We start from the raw sequence: 23,195 nt of genomic DNA on the forward strand, positions 1-23,195 counted from the left end.
GTGACTGTGATGTTATCAAACGTGCGCCATATTGGTTGATTAAAGAAGTTGAGAAATGTTCAAGAAATTAAATTCTCTCCTCTTTTCAACTTTTCCGCTTTGTAGATCTTGGTGATATTCAGAGATCACCAAGTGCTCAGCAACTTCTGTCAGTACATAAAACATGCGATAGTGTCTGATTACTTTGTTACGTCGCAATATCTCACCCTCCGAGACAAATCCCACCCCATTGCAGCACTAACAACCTCTCTGTCCGCCCCGCCATTCCCGCCGTTACTACAACATCAAGGTAAACTCAATAAACCCAGAATTACTGTAGAGACCGCCCGTTTGCAATTCACGCGCCGTAAAATTAGGGAATAAAGCGGGATTACTGTGTTGTTTCTTCGCCAAATGGCCACCAATGATTCTTTCTGCTTGTAATTTAGCGCCGCGCACGGCGGAAGTGGGCAGATATGATGGGAAATTCAGCGTTATAATCATAAGTCTTGCCGACGTAGGGGGGGGGGAGGAGACATGCTAAAGATGTATTGTCAACAAGTGTTCACTGTAAAACCTACTGTTAAAAGTGGTAATTTGTATAGTTTTCTTATTTCTTATATGTTGCTTTTTGTTTGTTAAGGGGGAGACAACTTGCAGAGGTGAGAGATCACCTGTTTTGTCTCCACCTCCATTTTCTGTAATGGATGAGTCTTAGAAATAAAAATAAAAAAATAAGTAAAAGTTAAGCTCTATATATATATATATCACTTACGGTGAGTGGGTAGTCGGAATGAAAAAGAATAAATGGGTGGATGTAACAATTCACCTACCTGCACTCGTGCTGAATGCTGGTCCATTGCTCTTCTTGACGGCTTCTCTTCCTAGCACGTCTTCAGCGTCTTCAGCGACTTCTGATACGAGCCTTGTCACAGGGTCGTTTTCTGTCAGATTTTCCATCGTTTGGGGCTCATGCTCGTAGTCTCTGGCTAGAAAAGAATGAACTTTGGTCAATTTTGAAATTATTTGGAAAATAATTTGTCTAACTTGAAAATTATGCATTTTAATTGATAGGAGACGGACAATACATACACATGTATATATATATGCAATCTCACTGAAATTGATCGACAAACTATTTCCCAGTCGAGCCATAGAAAATTTTCCAGTAGTCCATATTTCACAGCTTACCGTTTTTTGAAATACACTACGTAGCAAAATAGACTGAGAGTGAATTACTTCAACAACTCCACTTGGCAATTTCCTTATAAATGATCGGAAAAGTCTCTCCCAGTCCATTCATAAAAACTTTTCCCGCAGTCCATATTTCATACCTGATTGTGTTATAAAATGTATTGCGTAACAAAAGAATTGATAACAACTCTGTTTTCATATGCAATTCCCTCGTAAATCCAAGAGGTCTCTTCCCTTCTAGCCATGGAATGATTTCTCGTACTCCATAATTCCCACCTGACTGTGGTAGGAAATACATTACGTTGCAGAGGCAAGGTGGATTAATACAACAATCTCAGCATGCAATTTCCTTGTAAATGATGTAGAAGTCCGACTATAAAATATATTTTCCCGTAGTCCGTATTTCACGCCGGACAGTCCCAGCTACAATTACAACAATCTCAGTATACTATGAATGATCTACTAGTCCAGCAATAGAAAATTTTCCAGTAGTCCATATTTCACGACGCTATGAAGTACATTACGTAACAGGAGATATGAACAGCGGATTTCCAGCATGCAATTTCCATGTAAATAATGGGAACGTTCCCTCCCAGTAGAGTCAAGTGTATTTTCCTATAGTCCATATATCATGGTTGACATTGGTATGAAATACTAAGTAACAGAAGATATGAACAGCGGCTTTCCAGTATGCAATTTCCCTGTAAACGATGAAAACACAATTTCAAAGCCTCCTCCCAGTAGAGTCATCGCGTATTTTCCTACAGCCCATATTTCACGGGTTTACCACGATATAAACTGAACCGTGTAGCAATCGCGATGGAGGGATAAGTACGTAAAATAACTCCGGCTGCAAGGGGTGGACCCGTAAGTGATAGCTCACCCGTGGGCCGCTCTAGGTGGGTTAAGAGTTTATAAGTCTTATGAAAGGAGTTTGTTTGACATCAAGTTGTTTAAGCTTCTCGCTTACGGCCGCCAAGCTAGCATCAAGTCTGTTATTAAATCTCAGGGGGCTTTCGGATGGGGGGATTCATGCGAGCGCTTTCTGGGCTCTGTTATGCTAGGGTCACATTTCCAAGCCGTTTGAGAAAACAAAGACTAAAGATGCATATCAAGAGTATATATATCGTATGGAAAGGAATAATTTTAAAAACGTTTTGTGTGTTTTGTTGTCTTTTATATCATAGTTTTCGTTCCCACAAGCTGCCCGGCCGGGCCCCGGATTGGAAATGTGACCTTAGCATAAGATACTGCTCTATTTGAACATGACGTAGACTAGTGGGTAGAGTGTTCGCCTTGCATACTGCAGGGCGTGAGTTCGATCCCCGGCTGGGTCATACCAAAGACTTTAAAAATGGTACATACTGCTTTCTCTGGTTAGCACTCAGCATTTGGGAAGGAGTATGGCAGTTAAACACACACCACTACCAGTGGGATAGCCCCCTGCTGTAGTGATTACACAAAGTCGCGTGGCCCAAGGGCTACTGGAACGGAGATGGGCGCCGCCCTATGCATCATCTATTGCGGGAGGACTTTTTAAAAAACTAGTCTAACATGTTGGATAACATGGCTGCGGGAAACACAATGATTGGGAATCTTGTTACATATGGTGTGGAGAAAATAGCACCTAGTATATAAAAGTAAGTAGTACGGAGAAAATCGTTAAGCATATATGAATGGAATATGGTGCACCGTGAACCCGTCAGCATTTCCCTGATGAAGATGACAGACAGTCATCGAAACGGCGGCTCTTATAAAATACTTGGTTGTGAATAAAGAACTTTGCTATTCAGTCGTTCGCCAAGCTGATGAAATTATTTACGCACAAATGCATGGTTCCAGCTTTTAAAGAAAAGTTACCCATATCGCAAAGGAAACTAATTCGTTCATCTAATAAGGGGGCTCCAGCCCTGTCATGCTTTGCAAGTCCACGTCAGCAGTAACGATAGCAACGGAAGAACATACCAAAATTCAATACGAACGGAGACATGGTATGATGCGATCATGTAAAAATCAATTTTCTGAAAGCTTCAAATGATGATTATCATTTGACAGGACGAAATTATCAAACGTCCTTGAACTTATCATTAAATTGATATACGCTTCAAATGATGATTATCATTTGACAGGACAAAATTATCAAATGCCCTTCAACTTATCATTAAATTGATATACGTGTATCAGATAGTGTGATAAACTGTCATAAAAATGCGAACGTCTATATATGAGATCTCCGGAGGACGTCATCCTTAAAATCGAGGTCAAGCGACCTCGCCTTGGAATAACGACACTTTTCTGATAGGGCAGAAATGTCAAGCCAGCTTCTGAGCCGATTATACCTCTGCCAAACACATTACTGAAGATAACACAATGCCACCCACGAGAGGCTGCGACCAGGCTGCGACCGGGCTGCGACCGGGCTGCGACCGGGTTGCGACCGGACTGCGAACAATGATTTGATAGGTCGCTTAACGAATTCCATAGAAAACGAACGATACCTTTGTTGTCTCTTAAATCGTACTTGTAAAGCATCTTGAAATGTGTTTCAATTATGAAACCAAGGATCGTAGGTATCCAATTCTGGTCGCTGTACGATCGCTCCGCGATCGCCGTAAAGCAAAAAGGCGGCCTGACACACTCCAATGTCATCCCGATTTCAGAGCCGCTTGTACATTTCCCAAACACATCACTGTGGATAACCCGCTCCAGTCCACTAGAGACTGTGACCAAAAATTAGAATGATTGCTCAACGAATTTCATAGACAAAGAACGCCGTTTTCTGTCTTTTACAGAATACTTTACACCTTGCATCCTATCCCAAATATGTCTAGTGGAAAGAGGGCCAATGTCATACCGATTTCAGAGCTGCTTATTCCTTTCCCAAACACATTACTGTAGATAACACGCTCCAGTCCACCAGAGACTGCGAACAGGCTGCGACCAGGCTGAGACCGGGCTGCGACCGGGCTACGTCCGCTTAGCAAACAATGATTTGGTAGGTCGTTCAACGAATTTCATAGATAACGAACGATATCTTTGTTGTCTTTTAAATCATACAAGATAATTTTTCATCTTGAAATGTATTCCAATTATGAAATCTAGGCCTCGGGTCACATAAATCCTATTTTAGAGGCGCTTATTCCTTTCCCAAACACATTACTGTAGATAACACGCTCCAATCTCACCGTCCGGGCGCAATCCGTCTCCCAACGCGGCGGAGGATAATTGAATCCCTCCCCGAGGGGTGCAGAGGTCGCGGCGATTGCCCCCTGATTAATATCCCTCCGCTGGTTTCCCGCGTTTTTATCGCGGTTAATCCCGTAAAATCGGATTTTCATCTTTATCGGGGAAACCGGCTTTCGATCTGCCGTAAGTTCGCCTTGTTTACGGTCACGGCAGGTCAAGCTGTTCCACCCGGCCTGTAGATCGTCGCCGGCCGCTTTCTGCTGGATGGATTGTCGCCAAGATTCACAACGGAGCCGCAAATTGGCTTGTATTTTACACAGAGTCGTAACTACGGGGAAAAAAAAAACTACAAGATAAAACTTTGGATAATCTTACTTGATTCTATGGATGACATCGTCTGTAAATCCCATATCGAACGTGAGAGTAAAGAAAGTAAGAGAAAATAGCTCGTTAAAAAAAGGATGTTTGACGTATTTACGTACGCTTTAACGACAATATAACCCATGAAATCACGTTTTTATGTATTTACCAGCGCCGTACTTAAAGAATAAGTCATAAGACGTTCATTAAGACTTTATTAACCGTCTTGCAACTGTAAAGGTTATTGACCGTAAAAAGTTAAGAAAGGTCCTGACCTTCTATGGTGCCATATGAAACTGCTGAAGTATAAGATTGTTGCTTTTCTTCATCACCTATCCTGACACGTACGCGGGATTTCAGTCTCATTTCCTCTGATTTGAAATTGCTTTCTCTAGTTACAAGTTTCCAGTCGAGCGTATACAAATTACAAACAATAATGCAACCAAATTAACACGCGGCTTCTTGTTAATTAATCCAAAATCATCAGTTACACGGATGAAATGTGTGAAGCGATGGGCAAAAAAACATTACTGCAACCAACGTTTAAAAAGTTGCAATTTAATGACGAAAAACACAATATTTACAAATAGTAGTACTAAATGTATATGAACAGTTGGTTACGTTTTTCATTATATAAGCGAAATGATATAAATCATTTTATTCATGCTTTCATGTCTTTCATTGCTACGGAAGACCTAAGAATTCCATTCAAACTTTCCGGTGAAGAACTCCACCGTAAGTGCAACAAATAACAACCCTTGCCCAGGCCCTGATATCATCGCACTCTCTGACGCTCCTCTGCAGGAAGTAAAGATAAAAGGGTTGTCTCGATAGTAGACTTCAGACGCAAATATCACCTTAAGGCCGTCTTTAACTCAAAAACATTTCTTCAGAGAATCATCCATGAAGGTGACATTTGTGACGACACGCTTCAAGAGTTTTAAGATTTATTCATTGTCACGTCTTACAGGAAGGACACTATTCTAAAGAAAATCCTTGCCAAACAAAACCGTTTCTTCAAACGAGCATCAATGTAGGTGACCTTGGTGACGTCACGCTTCAAGAGGTTTATGATGCATTCATAGATACGTGAAAGACACTAAGAAACTTATTCTGAGGAAAGTCTTTTGCCAAACAACTTCCATGACGTCACACTACTTTATTCCAAGACATCTATCTGCGCCTTCTTGAAAAGTTTTCAGATGTAAGACGCCTGACAAGACGGTGCATCTCCGTGACAGACAACCAAGTTCAGGTGACTAAAATCAGGGACACTTAAGAAACGGGTCAAGGGACCTGGGTGTACATAAACAAAATATTAAATGAATGCACAAAGATCTCATGTTGTCACTTAAAGACAAAATATCCGACAAATCTTCCACTCTCAACAGAACAACCCCTCTAGTTGCAAATATCTCAAGACTTGTGACATCTGAAAGGACTTCAAGACGCCTAACAAGTTTCTAACGACCAGTCGTCAACCCCCCACTCTGACATCGGCCCAGTCTCGGCACAGATAAAACATAGATCACGCCGGCCTTTGTTATCGGGTGGCCGTTACTGCGGAGTGGGATTCAGAGATAAGGCACGCTCAAGACGTCCTGAAGGCGTTAGGAACATTTTATTGTTCTTAAGAGACACAAGGTGAAGAACTTGTGCCAATAAACTTTCGCTGAACTCGTAGGACTAGAAAGTTAGAAAGATGCTTCAAACTTTTTGTTGTCAAAGGTAATGCTACGGTTGACGAAAAACTTTTGTTTTATCAGTTCTTATCGTGTAAAATCTCATATGTAGATTTACAAAGTTTGGCTATTGTTTAAAAGGCATTGTAAAAGAACTAGTAATTGTCTATACATCGTAGACACAACATCGTTAAGATCCTGTTATGATAATCTAGACGCCAGGTGCAGCAGCTACTATCAATACCCTGCACCTTCTTCTGGACGAGTTAGGCCTGCATGCGTACTCCAGTGGCCTCTCGACCTAAAAGTTGGGAGTTAGAATCCCAGCTGTTGCTCACCCAACTGCAGATGTACGCTATTGAAAAGGGTCACAGTTCTTACGACGGGACGTTAAGCCGTGGTCCACTGTTAATTGTGCTTGTCCTGGGGAATTTCCCCGTACAATGAACCTGTTGATACTGTGCATGTACAGCGTCACGACCAATGGAAGACCATTGCTCAACAACGAAGTCTACCCTTCATCAGCGTATTGCTCAACTTGTCTAATTTCTTTCCCCATTTCAACATTCTAAAATTGTCTTCTCTTTATTTGCATATCAATTCATAGTTCGTGGTTAAAACCTGCTGTTCGACAAATCTTGCTCAGAGTCACTGACGAATAGTAGTGGATGCTACTGTAAACGTCTGACCGTTTCCAAAATCATATCCAGTTGCTTGAGTAACTGCTATTTGGCGTTTTACTCATTCAGATCATTTGAGCTGCACATTTCTCTTCCCTTCGCCACTTTGCCGATCTTTGTCCGTCGCCGCCCCTCTCAGAACGTCATTTCCATATCGCTCCACGATCTCCTCGCTACCGCCTCGCCAAACGGCCATCAAGAGGCCATTCTGCCGTCGTTACTGTCATCAAAGGGTTCCAGACAAATTGGAGGGACTCGCTAAACGCTTCTAGATGGTTATCTTCACGACATTAGTACTACAAGTGGGCGGTTTAAAGAGAGGCGAAGGACCTTGAGTTGTTAATGTAGTCATTTATCTAGTTTGCCCCTAAACTTTTGATAACGTTATCGTTCCGTTTATTTCGATACCCATTAGTCGTATCAAGACTAAGCTTCCAGGGTTTATCAGAATATCATGTAAACATACAGGTTTCAAGATTAAAACGAACATTCATAATCATAACATAAGACATACGGATAAACAACGCGAAGAAGACGAAGCTAACACCTCCCCCCCCAAAAAAAAGCAAAAACAAGCCACACAACGAGTTAAACCTAGCTTATGACGTCATGTACAGCCAGTCTGTACAAAGGTGAAAACCGGATCATACCGGATCCCAATCCGGCGCCCAACGTTCCAGTCCGTACTGTTATCGTTCCTTACACGAGCCGCGAGAGCCACGCCGGCTTAGCAGTGATGTATTTCTCAATCTCCTACAGGCACATTCTGTGTTATACTGTGATACGTTACATCGGTACAAACGGCCGTTTATGGGCATTACATGTACTGCAGAAGTAGTCTGGGCGGGCAGGAGACGTGATGGTACTTTGTAATCTTTAGGAAAGCGGAAGACTACATTTGTTTTTATCCTAAAACATGATTTGAGTGTTATATAGGGAGAAAGAAAAATATGTTGTTCTAAAGGCAAGGTCATACTATATGGAAGTATTATCAGTGAGGCTCTGACAGAACCGACCTTAGGTAAGGATCTAAGATCAACTTTCCATCAAAACACATCCAATCTATGTAGTGTGAAAGCAAGAAATCTGTTGTTTTAAAGGTGCGACCATAGGCCCTCTACATTCATATTCTTGGGTTTTTCTCGAGGCTATGACAGAACCCACCGTCGGTAAGGATACACATGTAAGACTTCCTATTACAAGACAGCTGGATTCTGCGCGACAAATCAACGACTCCCAAAGAGACGTATTAGACGTGATGTTGTGGTTTTATGTTGTTTTTCCTGGGGGCTGTGGTTAACTAGATTTTAGTATTGGAAGAGCTCTCTGGGAAAGGCTAGATAAACAGTTGTTCGTTGTAAGGCATATTTTCAGATTCGCGTTGAATGTTGGCGTCTTTATGAGGCAGCTGGATGTAGAAACTTCGTGTGCAAGAAAGTACCTGAGGTTTTGATTCTCTACTCTCTCATTCACCGCCAGAAGCGCAAAGTATCCTGGAAAAACCTCGTTACACCAACATCGTAAACCGCACATAAAAGGTTTCGGATCTGGAGTAAGTATAAGGCGTGTTTTCACGATCGCTAGACGGGATGCTTTTCTAGTAAGGAGGTATTTGTGATTGTAGTTTATAGGATTTCAGTAGTTTAAAAGCTATCTTAAAAAGTTTAGGTAAGTAGGTGTTCGTTATCAGTCATATTTTAGATTCGCGTTGGCTCCCGGGCTGGGTATGAGACCGCTGGAATTTGAAATTCATCTTAAGGAAAGTGCATCAGATTTCAATTCTATACTTTCCCATTCAGAGCCAGAAACGCAGAGTATCCCGGGTAAACCTCGTTACTACAACATTGTAAATCTGCAAACCGCACATAAAAGGTTTTGGGTCTGTGGTAAGTCAACACAACCGCTAGGCAGGATGTTGTGGTTTTAAGTTGTTTGTGAGGGGTTGGGAAGAAGTGATTTCAGTATTGCCAGGGATTTCCAACAAAGGCTAGATAAGCAATTGTTCGTTGTAACGACTACTTTAGATTTTTGTCGGATCTGGGAGTTTTTAGGAGGTTGGAGAATGTCGAAGACTGATGTACGAGAAAGTATTTCGAATCTAACTTTTCCAATCCCGCATTCAACTCGTTCGCTCGACAATCCTCTTTTCAACGCTAGGGACGAAAAAGGATCCCGGGAAACCTCGTTATTTCAACGTTGTAAATCTGTTAACTACGCATAAAAGGTTCTGACTTATAGTAAGTCCGAGAGTTCGTTATAGCAGCGTCCGGGGCTCCAGAACTCTTCCGCTGTGATAATGCCTCTATAGGATCACTTGTGGTTCAGCAGATTTTGGCATTTTCCATAGACCTTTTTCTAAAATATGTGCCAATTTTTATATATATAGCCCATTCTATAGACTGGTCAGTGCACTCTAGCTAGCAGGAAACGATACATTTGTTAAGCAAGGCGTACAAAAAAGAATTGCGAAGCTAGAAACACTAGCAAATCGCAACGCGTACCTTTCCCCCTGTTTTTACGATTCCTTCGTTTCCGGAGAAAGACACGGAAAGAGCTACCCTTGCAAAATACCACAAAATAGTAACTAACTTAACTGAAAATAGAAGCATAAACGGGTGTTTTTGACGTAGAGACAAGTTAGCGACCGCAGCAATTAATTCAGTACCAAGGACAGACCCACCTCCACCTTCCAAAACAGAGAGCTCAGAAAAACTTTTGTTCCGAAGCTTGGCTACGACCTCCCGGCGGAACGGCAACAAACCCCGGGCCTAGCTAGTTAGGAAAGTATGTTCCACCGCAGCACAAGATCTAAAGCTCCACAACCTTGTCCCAGCTTCTGTAGAGGACATAGTCTACAGAAAAGCTCCAATTCTAAATTCTTTTCAAGGAGGCTCACAATACGTTTGTTCCAAACTTTGGCTGCAACTAACGCTAGAACAGCAACAGATCCCTGGGCATATATAATACGAGATGTGCGAGTATGTTCCGCTGTAGCATCAAAACCACACAACCTTGTCCCAGCTTCTGTAGAGGACATAGTCTACAGAAAAGCTCCAATTCTAAATTCTTTTCAAGGAGGCTCACAATACGTTTGTTCCAAACTTTGTCTGCAACTAATGCCAGAACAGCAACAAATCCCTGGACATATAAAACACGAGATGTGAGAATATGTTCCGCTGTAGCATCAGAACCACACAACTTTGAACCCCGGTTCAATAGAAACCATAGTCTACAGAAAAGCTCCAATTCTTAATTCAAGGAGGCTCAAAGCGTTTGGTTACAAACTCCGATGCAACGATATCCCGGGAGTTAGAAATCTACATCCCACCGCAGCAAAAGAGGTCCACAGCCCTGACCGCGCTTCTGAAGCGGACAGAATTTACAGAAAAGCTCCAATTCTAAATTCATTTCAAGGAGTCTCAAAACGCTTCGGTGCAAACTCTCGATGCAACGATATCCCAGGATTTAGAAATCTACATCCCTCAGCAACAAAAGAGGTCCACAGCCCTGACCGCGCTTCTGAAGCGGACAGAATTTACAGAAAAGCTCCAATTCTAAATTCTTTTCAAGGAGTCTCAAAACGCTTCGGTGCAAACTCTCGATGCAACGATATCCCAGGATTTAGAAATCTACATCCCTCAGCAACAAAAGAGGTCCACAGCCCTGACCGCGCTTCTGAAGCGGACAGAATTTACAGAAAAGCTCCAATTCTAAATTCTTTTCAAGGAAGCTCAAAGCGCTTCGGTCCCTGGCTTCGGTTCAAACTCCCGGTACGCGACGCAACAACGATACATCCCAGGTTTAAAAATCTAGGTTCCGCTACAACACAAGAGGTCCGCAACCCTGACACTGCTCCTACAGCGGACACCTTCTACACCACCAAAGCATCAATTTGCAATTCTTTTCAAGGAAGATCTTGGTCCCGAAATCCCAGTGAAATAAGGATATACATATATATACCCCCAAGAATCTACGTCCGCGGCAACACAAGAGGTCCACAGCCTTGACACGGCTCCTGTAGCGGACAGATTCAAGTACCAATTTCCAATTCTTTTCAAGATCAAAGCCCAAGATTTAGGAATCTACGCTGGGCTGCAACAAAAAAGGTCCACAACCTTGACACTGCTCCTACAGCGGACAGAATAACTTACAGCCTCCATGCGGGGTTATTGCCCCTGGGAATCTCCCGGGTTGTACAACTCATGGGGTAGTCTTACTGAAGGGGGCATTGGGTTTGGTTTGAGTAATTTCTTCTTTGTGATTTTTCTCTCTTGCCTATTCGAATGGTACTTTGATATACAATGATGCTCAAGTGATGTTATGTCGTGTCTAGTACAAGAAAAGAAAAGACACGAGTGAATTTTCAAAGTTCTTTGTCGTTAACAACGAGATTAACTTTCTTGCAAACACGCATGACTTACTAAGATGTTCACGCCAGTGAATTGTCTAAACTAAGACCTTTTCTTACATTACTGATTTCCATAAGACACGCATAACTCCTTGCACGTCTCACTAGGATCTTACACCAGTGAATTGTTTAATGTAACAAGTTGTTATACGCGAGTAGCTTCCTCAAAGACATGAAAAACTCCTTGCACGTCCTACAAGAATGTTCACGTCAGTAAGTAGTTAACATCTAAGAAGCTTTTAAAGACCCGCATTAGCCCCTGTACGACTTATCAGGATGTTCATCAGGCCGTCAGAGACTATTTTACACTAAGACCTTGTCTTACATGATTAACTTCCTTAAAGACGTGCATAACACCTTGCCCGTCCTTGAAGGGAAACACTTTTAAAAAGCCCTTGATTCAGGCTGAGGAAAGACGAATGTGACCTTAAAACACAAACATTAAGTACTTCTCTCCTCTTTAAAGCCGCCGGCTGGGATCTGAGAACTTGTCTCAGATAATCAATTCCTTAAAGACGTGCATAACGCCTTATCTACCCTTGAAGGCGGACAGGGCCAGTAAACACCCTAAGCCACGAAAGAGTAGAGATTAAACTAAGAAGTTGTTATACCTCATTAACTTCCTTAAAGACACATTGCATGTCCTTGAAGGCTGCTCCAACCAGTAAACACTTAAATTCCCTTCCCGCTGAGGAAAGGCGACAGCAACCTTCAAGCAAAAAGATTGAGCACTTCTCTACTCTTTGAACCCGCCGGGTGGGATCTAAGATATAGCACATTAGCGTCTCCTTAAAGAGGCGGCGTCTTAAGAAAATAAGACGATTTTAAGCGCCACTAATCCCCGCGGATGAACTAAGTACGTCTCAGCGCGACATCTTAGGGGCCCAGACGTTTGTTGGGTCTTAAGCAGATGTGACGTTTGTTGGGTCTTAAGCATATGTGATTAGGCATGTACAAGGTTAGCCCACGGCAAAGTGAGGACAGCGATGATTACAACAAGATTGCAACATAAATCACAGCATCGTGTGTGTGTATATCAGCGACAGTCAAAACACTATTCATATGGTAAAACTTTGCACGTAAGTTTTACCAAAGGAAGATAAAATTTTACTAAGGGAAGCACGCTATCCCCGGAATTACATCGCCCCAGCCCCACAGCCCATATAAGTACATCCCGTGTAACCCGATACACCATATGTGTGTTCACTTATCAGCCGCTCGCACGTTTGAACGAGGCGACGGTTATCGGCGGCTGTGGCGATAGCTGTTCCCGCCGCTGTGGCAATTTCCGACATGTGGCGAGTCTTCCCGCCGCGTGTCGCCGCCTAGGCCGACGGCGCGCCTAGCAACAGGCTGGGCCGCGTCCGGAAACATCGCGATCCTCTCTCCACGAAATCAGTATCTTGTCATTGAAACATATCACTTGTACCATCAAGGTTATAAATCAAACAACAAATGCTCACATTGTTGGCAACATTAGTTTAAAAATCTTAAAGACCTTCTTAGCGTTAAATCGTATTTTGAAAATCTTCAACCTAAAGCTGTTTTGATAGAAATTTGGAACGGTTCATGAATGGTTTCTCAGTGCAGTGAAAGCCTGGTGGCCTATCAGAGAATGTATTTTTTGGTTTATTTTATTTCATCGTCACACTCCAGTAATTTTTCTGCAAATACACGTGAACCGATTAATCAAATTGGATTGGCCATGTCCCTACAAAGACCGACCAAAGCGTCACTAAGCGATGAAAAATGTTCCTTCACGACAATCCAAAGTCGTAAGTCGTTTTTCAATTTCATAAAATCATTTCTTAAAAACTTTAAGACGGCCGAATCCTGCAAACAAAAGATACGTTAACACCGCGCAACTCTAAATCCCCGCGTCTTGGATTTCTAAGACTCTTAAATACTTTCCAGGAAAGCTTTTTAAGATGATTTTACACGACGAAGTTTTCTAAGACGCCACTTTCTTAAACCGCAAGACGTGTAGCGTCACTGATCGCTGCCGACGCGCCGGTTGTGTCTGGCGAATCTGAATACTTCACGGCGCCAAAAACAAAACACTTCATACGATTAATCATTTAATGAGCATAACAAAGACTTTCCGCAACAAAACGTTTCAATGTCTAGTCAAGCGTCCTGATTGATAATGATCACATAAACAAGTCTCAGCCAATCATCCTTGCTTTTTCCTTGGAGTAGTTTGATGGAATACTGTAGAATAGGATAATCATCAATGACACGAACAAAAACGCTTTTTACATGATGATGATGATGACCATGCAAAAAACGTTTCAATGTCTAGTCAACCATCCTGATTAATGAAATGGTGTGTCTTGTGGCATTTTGAAGATGTATCCAAACATAGACCACCTGAGTTGTTCGACTGTATACGTTGATAGATTGTAAAACGCTACACAAGTGGTTGAACGTTGATGGCAATTTGTTACAGACTGAATTATTAGAGTGGTTTGAGTGGAAACGCTTCAATTTCATTCGTGCTGTGGCTTATATGAAAATGGATGCAGACCCTTGTATATAATAACGGTTACAGGCTGACGGTTATATATGGTAATGTGTTCCCCAGCTGGATCTAAATGAAATCACACGACATAACCGCGCTGCGTTACTTGTGACGAATGGAATAAGGCTCACCGCGACATGGATATTTGTACATCCATCAACCATGTAGGATTGACATGGAAGGATGGGGGAGGACTGGAATGGAGAACAATAGCTTTACCACCATGAATACAGCTATCTGGTAAAATGATGGGTATTAGAGAGCTTTTATGCTACTCGGCTGAAAAATACATTTCATATCAAAGTGGCATGATAAATACTGAAACGTTGAAAGGTACGTTTCTTTTGGTTGTGAAAAAGAGCTATGTTCATTAATTTCGACCAACTTAATGACTGTATTCATGACTGGAAAGTTATTGCTTAGCCAGTATCTTAAAAGATAAAGACCTTCCAGAAACGTTTCACAGAAACTTGAGAAGAATTGAAATGGTCAACAACAATTGTTAGGGACAGAAGTAGTGGATGGCTTATTTGTTCACAAGGACTGTAGCGGACAATTAAAAATATGGTTGTTTTTGAAAATTACAGTTCAACTTTGCTTAGGAACAACATTCTGCAATGACTAATGCCATCCTCCAATTGTCATAGCATTCAAGTGTTCAATTAACATACAACATAATTTGAGTTGGTAGAGTATGCAGCTCAGATGTAAACTTTCGACTCTCTAAAATAGACATATGCACATTTGATTGCTACAAGTGTTCCACATGCAGTTAAGTGCTGCAATCTGCACTGCCTTGTAAACAAGCAAATCTTTTTTATTGCACCGGCAAAGAGGATTACTCGAGAATAATTATCCCAGCTTTTGATTAGTATAAGTACCATAAGAAGATTACACTCAGTTTTCACCTATTGTTATTTCTAATTCAATCCAGTTAATATGCACCGCTCACCGCTCAAGTCATGTAACTGTAATTAAATGTAGTTCCCAGTACTGTCTTCATTAAAAGGGAAAATTGCTCGCTGCTGTTGATTTGATTGCCTAAGCATGAATAAATAACAATTATTAAAACAAATTGTTCTGTTTTAAGTACATCTTGGATAGAAGCAATCTGTGTATGTCTACCAATCCGCTTACCCATCCGTCTATCAATTAAGTGGAGTCTATACACATTTTTTTTGCGATTTGATACATTTCATCCATCTAAAAATTCATATATATAACTTACTTACTTTTTATTTGAATCAGTCTTAGCATGAAGATTCAGCTAACATTTAACATTTAACCCCCAAACCAAGCCAGACATATGAGAACCCATACAGGTGAAAACCCCCACAAGTGTGACCAGTGTGACTATTCTGCTGCACAGAAAGCCCATGTGAACCGACATCTGGCAACAACACCCGTTCACGCCCAACTGATGGCCCTTCGCCCTATCATATTTTACAAGAGTATCTCTAGAGTCCACCACGGCCCACAGGTGTAACCAGTGTGATCTCTGGCGGTTTGGACACGCTTTAACGATGCTCGTTGGGGCTTGCTGCTTCTAGTTTGTGAAACTGTTATATTTGACATGATTATCTCAAGAGTACATAACGGCGCAGAGGAGTAACCTGTGTGGTCTCCGATGGTTCGGACACCGTTGGTGCGACGTAACGATCTCCACTGGGCTTTGCTATTACCATTAGCTTCTAGTTATTTGTGAAACAAATCCCATGTTCGTCCAGGGGCAACACGGGTTAAAGAAGTGCAAATCTCTGCTCGCACCGTTAGACCGTGAAAAAGGGCACTGGGGTAAATGTAGGCACTGGAGCGTTCGCTTCCTTCGAATATCAACTATGACTCTACTCCATCAAGTCAAGTCAAATCCTTTATTTTCCTTCGGATGCTTGTTCGGTCACACAGGCCGCTTTTCGACAAGGTCGAGGTGGAGGGGGAGGAGTCACGGATAAAGAGTAGAGGCGTTCGACAAGTAACCAAGCATAATTAGAATCGATATTTGATCAGAAAGAAAGAAACAACAAGATGTAAGCCTCCAAAAGACCAACTCGAAGAGCCAGTGTTTAAAAAGCCAGTGTTAAAACCTTCATCACACTGAGGTAGCCGTTTGACACCCCATTCCTTATTTGTTACAGAGTTAGGTATCAGGGAGAAGATTAAGGAGCTGCTTGCCCTGCTATTCACAATCCATCCATGTGAAAAGTAAATGAAAACCTGCAGTTGTACTGCATAGCCGGGATAAACGCCCTTCCAAGTCTATAAGAGGGTGAACTTGCCTCAGGTCACGGAATGAAAAGCGAAGGAAACCCGTGGCGGCTTAAGAGTTTGGCAGCTCCGCGCCTCCGCGCAAGGAGAGCCAGAGGACAAACACACCCGCTAATAAACAGCACTCAGAACTCCTCTCCCTACTTAATCAGGCGCGGGTGAGTTTGTAGCGGGAATGGGAGACGGAGTCGCGGTTGGAAGGTGTAATTTTCTTCTTAGCTTTGCCGCTTACGCGTTCGGCTGGCGCTTACAGCTGCGGATGGGAGAAAATGGAAGAGTTGAGAGCGAGGGAGCAGGCGGGGGGGATTTTTTTATTCAAAGAATCATCAGATAACAAATAAATGGACGAAGACAAAGTGACAGCGGACTCAAATTGTACACAATTTTTTTCGCCGCCATTTGTATATTGTAGACAGTAGAATTTTGACAAGACGCAAAAAAAACACATTTGTGAATGGTAAATGAACAAATACCTAGTTGAAATGTAGTTAGCAAATTTGAAGAGACGTTGACTGGATTTTTGAATGACCCTTCATTGTTGGAAAACAAGCCAACATTCAAACGTTCCCGGCCGTAAGGACATCATCAGATTTCCAGCTCACAGCACTGCTAGAACCCACTGTTCTTTGTCCATTAACCGACTTGACCCCTTTCACCATGATCAAAGTTACGCCACTTTTGATAAATGCATTGATTTGAAAACACCATGGGGGGTACGCATATTCCTGAGCGACCTAATAGAGTTCGTTGTTGCATGACCATTTGCTATCCGACCCCTCCAACTTTTATATCTCAATTTGTCGTTAGTCTGATTTCTTGACATGTTATTATTGATTTGTTGTATACTTATTGTTGTATTTATCTATTATTGTGTTCCATTATTTACTTCTATTGAATTGTATTAGAAATTGGTTGTATCTATGGTCTCCTTTATAATTGTATTTCATTATCATTATTAGTTAGTTTATAGGAGGAGGGCTTAGAAAAGCCTTTCGGGTTGAGTTTATTAGGATCCACAATTAGCTTAACAGCTACTCTTCCTGTGGTCCAAACTGACTGGACAAAACTACATGACACACATGAACACCACAGAATTTACATATGTACATAAATGATGAAAGAAACATAAGGCTGTGTATATACAATTATACAAAGTTCCCCATCTTCTTGCACTATTGGTATATTTTGTTTATCAATTTGCCTCTGTTTTTAAATTTCATTTGTGCAAACCAATAGGCAAACAAAACAATATCGCCATTTTTCATGGAGATAAGAAACAAACAAAACACAAAAACCTAAAATTTGAGACGTTTCGGGTTACGAGGACATCGTAGGTACTTAGTACCGGGATTTGCGACTTACGCTGCTGAAGCCTCCCGTCCATTAACCACCGTGACCCCTTTTACTGCGGCCTGCGGGCAACTGAGTTGATGATGCGGGCATTGGGTGGATGCTAGATTTCCTCACTTAACAGATAAAAATTACGCCCTAACGGTTCATCCACATCTTCAGTCGAGGCGATTCAACCATTTGTCACTTCTTCCATGTTTTGTTTTACCCCAAGGAAGTCAGGTGTGCCATCTCTGAGTGCCTTGAGTTGCATGCGTTTTGAGTGGTTGGCTCTTGTGAAAATTGTGTTCCCTTTTCCGTCATAGCTTGCCTAGATCAGAACTCGAATAAAAGGAAGACAGGGTGCAGACTGTCGTGTCGATAAGTGCTCAACAAACAGATCACGTGTTATGTTACACATCTGCTGATTGCATCGTCTGAAAGAGATGCAACATTAACCGCCCTGACCCTTTTATCATGTTCTCTAGGCAACTTGGTTGATGCTAGATTTCCTCACTTAGAATATTAAAGCTACGTCCCGACTGTTCATCTAAATCTTCAGTAATAACGATTTAACCATTTGTCACTTCTTCCATGTTTTGTTTTACCCCAAGGAAGTCAGGTGTGCCATCTCTGAGTGCCTTGAGTTGCATGCGTTTTGAGTGGTTGGCTCTTGGGAAAATTGTGTTCCCTTTTCCGTCATAGCTTGCCTAGATCAGAATTCGAATAAAAGGAAGACAGGATGCAGACTGTCGTGTCGATAAGTGCTCAACAAACAGATCACGTGTTATGTTACACATCTGCTGATTGCATCGTCTAAAAGGGATGCAACATTAACCGCCCTGACCCTTTTATCATGTTCTCTAGGCAACTAGGTTGATGCTAGATTTCCTCACTTAGAATATTAAAGCTACGTCCCGAATGTTCATCTAAATCTTCAGTACAGACGATTCAACCATTTGTCACTTCTACGATGTTTTGCTCTACCCCAAGGGAGTGAGGTACGCCATCTCTGATTGCCTTGAGTTGCACGAGGTCTGAGTGGCTGGCTTTTGGGGAACATTTATTTTCCTTTTCCGCAATAGCTTGCCTAGAAAGAGCCCGGGCTAAAAAAGAAGAAACGAAGGCTCTAGGCCGGGAAGTACTCATAAACCCCACTGTGTGCTATCTTACATATCTGCTGGTTGCATCGTCTGAAAAAGATAAAACATTAACCGCCCTGACCCTTTTTACCATGTTCTCTAGGCAACTGGGTTGATGCTAGATTTCCTTACTTAGAATATCAAAGCTACGCCCAACTGTTAAATCTTCAGTCCAGACGATTTAACCATTTGTCACTTCTACGATGTTTTGTTTTACCCCAAGGGAGTGAAGTATGCCATCTCTGATTGCCTTGAGTTGCACGAGGTCTGAGTGGCTGGCTCTTGGGGACCATTTATTTTCCTTTTCCACAATAGCTCGGCTAGAAACATCCCTGGCTAAAAAAAACGAAACTAGGAAACGAAGGCCCCAGGCCGGAAGGTACTCACAAACCCATCATGTGACATCTTGCATAGCTAGAGGTGGTGTTATTTGAAGACGATACAACAGAAAGTGCCGCTCCAATGCTTCGACGTCTTTAAGAGTGGCTCTAGAGAATAGTTTTCTTCTCTTTGTTTCATCATACGGATGAAGCCATTGATAAGAAGACGAAATGGGGGCAGCAGAATTACGGTACGTCTTCTAGAAGTGATAAGAAAGTCTTATGGTGTAATGTGATACTCAGAATGTGCTCCTAGGTGAACAATAAAAAAGGGAAAGTGTCAAGAAAAAGTAAGACCGATAAGTACCGTTGTGATGTCCTTAAGAGGCTCTAGGGGCCATATCTTCCCTTCATTCACAACAGATCACATCATTGATAAGACGAAATAAGACGAAGAAGACTACGTTACGTCTTCTAGAAAACTGATAACAAAATCTTATCGAGTAGGGTGATACTCAGAATGTGATCCTTGGAGAACAATAAAAAGGGAAAGCGTCGTTCCAAGGCGCCGCTGCGGCCATATAGACAGCCATTGTCCGACCTGCGTGGCATTAGAAACCTCATCCTGTTAGTGTATTTGGTCGGAGAAACTGACAGCCACGTTTTGATCATTAACGTGCACTTTTCATAGCCTCCTGCGCCGAACTGTTTGTGTGACTGGCGATTTTAGGCTGATTTGCGCTCGCGCGTTTTTTTATGGCCAAGCTCACAGAAAGCTGTACTGGGCTGGCGTCCCGGTTAATGCTTAGGTCCCAATGGGATAAACCTCAACGCCTGGCAGTTGAGGGGCAGCTTTTTTGCACTTTAGGGTGTGACCCCGGAAACACACCTATTTATAAAGGGTGATCCCTTCAGTTATATGGTAACCTATTCTTTAAAAAGCCCAGTTTTAATCATTGTATAAATTCAGCGACAACACTGCGATGTCCAATGTAGTTATCCTGTATCTTGTATCTATCTTGAACACGCAAGCGATTGAGCAATAAGCAAAAAACTCAAGCCCCCCCAGAAGGACTGTGCATGAGGCTACGTTTCCCACCTATGTCATCTCCATGCCCCTCGGTCCCTTCCACTAGAGATGATGTATAGGCACTTCTCGTGGTGAAGGTGATATTCTGTAATCATACTGAACCATTCGGGAAATGGGTCGGAAGGATATTAGGTTCTAACTGACGGTGTGAGCATATAATATAAGTATACTATCAACGGTTATGGATTCTGCGAATGTTGTCAGACTATTGTGGGAGTGACTTGTATTGATGGCGACGCGCGAAATGAGGTTCCGACGAGTCTATTATGAAATGAGATCAAATTTGTTGAAAGGTGCGGCTGAATTCTGCCTTGGACACGATGCAGAAGTTTGAATTTGATTATCTTCGCCGAGTACTTGTACTCGGAGAGGATTATGTTTTCGGTTGAAAAATCTGTTGGGTGGGTCTGAATGTATGTCAGGAGCATAACTCAAGAAAACTTCAATGAATCTTTATGATTTTTAGTAGGTGTGTAGTGGTTGTGTAAAGGAAGGTCAAGTTCAAAAATGGTTTACCTTGCGTTTTTCAATAGTACTGCAGCGGACTTAGCATTTTTTTGTGTTTGTATGTAGGCAAAAAAAGTGACGGAAACGTTGATGGATCTTCATGATTTTTTGCAGGTGTGTAGATGTTGTGAAAACGGAGGTCAAGTTAAAAAATGGTTCTCCTGGCACTTTCCGTCGGTACTGTAGCGGGCTTTGTGTGGATGTGAATTTTCTTGTGGACAACATAACTCAAGAAGCTGTTGATGGATCCTTATGATATTTAGTGGATGGGTAGGATTTACCGAAAGGAAGGTCAAGTTCGATAATGGGCCTTCTAGCGGGTACCAAAGGTACTGCAGCAGAGCTTCAAAATTTAGGGGCATATTTTCTGAAAGTGCTATGGTCATGATTTTTGTGTGGTAGATAGTTCATGCCACAGAAAGTAAGTTCTGTAAATTTTGGCCCCCTAGCGACTTGTTAAGAACCGCAGTGGGTGTTTTTGTTTTGACATTCGGACATGAATAACTTGAGAATGGGTCGACAGATCGTCGTGATGTTTGGTATATAGAGAGCTCGGATGGTGCTTTACATAATCAATGACTAATTATGCAAATCAGGAGCTAATTTGCATAATTAGTAAGGAAAGTTTGTTAACCCACTGCCTTTCAATGGGACAGTGTCAGGTCATGTAAACAGATAGCCTTGCATAAACGTACATGTAGGTCAAATAAATAAACAATTCTCCAAGCAGAGGTGTGGGTCCTGCTGGTTTTTGACGCGTTCAGTTTAAGCATTTTTGTTCAACACGGTTGGCGACATAACGAAATAGGGACAAAATAGAAAGCCTGACTAGAAACACCTAAAAACGTGCCAGATTTATTCTATTCATATGTATTGACTGTACTATTTCATCATCACTTTCAACTTTCAACACTGCCATATCGAACCTTTGTGGCCCATATAATATCAACATACTCAAATTTTTTCATGACCAGTTATAAGATATATCAGCACACTCTACACATATACTAGTCCTGTACCACCAAATGATTTTTAGCCCTATCTTAAAGACCCCAGTAAAACTATATAGATACAGGATAATGTACACAATGGGCTTCAGTATGCGTCTGGCAGCCGTACAGAGCACATCAGTGGAGGCCTGGCTGAGACAGTTTGCCATGTACAAGTTACTCGTCAAGTCATGTTTGAAATCTACAGACAACAGATAAGAAATTGAAGTATGGCTTCACATAAAGAAGTTAGCTTGAAGAACAGTCAGCCAAGAAATAAAGGAATAACAACACTGGCTTACGATTTAGTTTGAGACATTGGCTAGCAGTACAAATGTATATGTACTGTTCTACAGAGCTCCAGTCTAATTCCTGGGTACTCCAACAAGTAGACGAAAAACTCCCCTAAAAGCAAAAGTCATATTTCTAGACACACCAAGGCTAATGTGGGGAAGACATTGGAAATTTAGATCCATTTACTAGTAGTAGTTACTCTAACACAACGTTGACAGGGTTGATTTAAAAGTTTGAAAATTTGAACAAGGTTGACTTCCCCAAAACTGAAAGTTGTAGATAGTATTGTCTTGATTATCCAAGGGATCTTATCTGATTGAAACTTCCTTGGATTATGTGACTTTTTGATGGAGATCTAAGTCATTCTGCATGGTTTGATAATGTTCCTAGCAAAACCAGTACAGAAAAATTTTGAATTCTCGGACAGTTATAATGGTAATCTGTCCTTGCCATTGTTCTAGGCTGGCAGACGATGTAATCCTTTTATGAATTTATGTGGTTATGGGGGCCAATTCACCCCTCACTACTGCTGGGCATCTCACAGGAGGAGCACTCCTTTTACGAGTTGCCCTGGGTAAGGAACCCAGTGGTTTAACTGGACTCATTCGCCCAATCATAACGTCCAAATGGTATGGTGCATGATCAAATTTGCAGGGGGTGATAGGTACGTAAATATAAATCACTTTCTATAATAAGCCTTGATTATTTGGCGAAGATAATGTGTTTGTGGAACTCTAGTTTAGTTTTGCTTTCTAACGTTTTTGTTCCCACGAATTTAGGACGTTTTGTTCATATTTCAAAACAACACTAGGGCGTTTACACCCACGTGATTATGACGTAAGTGCTTTCCGCCATGGTGGATGGTCAAACCCGGAATTTGCCAGGTAGATTTCAGTGTATGTACCGTGAATGGATTTCAGGTCGCGGGGGGTTGATTTGGTTGCAGGGAGAACATGGAGTGTCTGCGATATGATCTTAGGTTCGCGGTTGAAACAAGGGGGTAGGCGGGCAGAAGAACAGACGCCTTCGCGGTGGTCGGGTTCTTACCCGGGGCAAGTCGTAAAGGAAGTGTTCCTGCTGAGACATGTCCAGCAGCTTGAATGGTGGATTGACCCCCATAACCACATAAAGGATTACAGCGTCTGCCATCCCAGAACAATGGGCAAGGACAGATCACCATAATACTGGTAAAGAAATTCAATTTTTTTTTCTGTACTGGTTTTAGGAACATTATCAAACCATGCAGAAT

General features: G+C 42.0%; 1 protein-coding gene and 1 long non-coding RNA gene across 2 annotated transcripts in view; one reads left to right on the top strand and one right to left on the bottom strand.

Annotated features, from left to right (window-relative positions):
• The window catches only part of LOC136444890 (protein turtle homolog B-like), a 145,827-nt gene that overhangs the window by 15,371 nt on the left and 107,261 nt on the right, over positions 1-23,195 (top strand). The window lies entirely within an intron of this gene.
• Positions 880-23,195, bottom strand: part of LOC136445351 (uncharacterized) — a 31,995-nt gene continuing 9,679 nt past the window's right edge. The window contains exon 3 of the long non-coding RNA XR_010757402.1: positions 880-968. This is a non-coding gene — a long non-coding RNA (uncharacterized lncRNA). The remainder of the gene's footprint in view (positions 969-23,195) is intronic.

Source organism: Branchiostoma lanceolatum, chromosome 11, assembly GCF_035083965.1.
Source record: "Branchiostoma lanceolatum isolate klBraLanc5 chromosome 11, klBraLanc5.hap2, whole genome shotgun sequence".
NCBI lineage: Eukaryota > Metazoa > Chordata > Leptocardii > Amphioxiformes > Branchiostomatidae > Branchiostoma > Branchiostoma lanceolatum.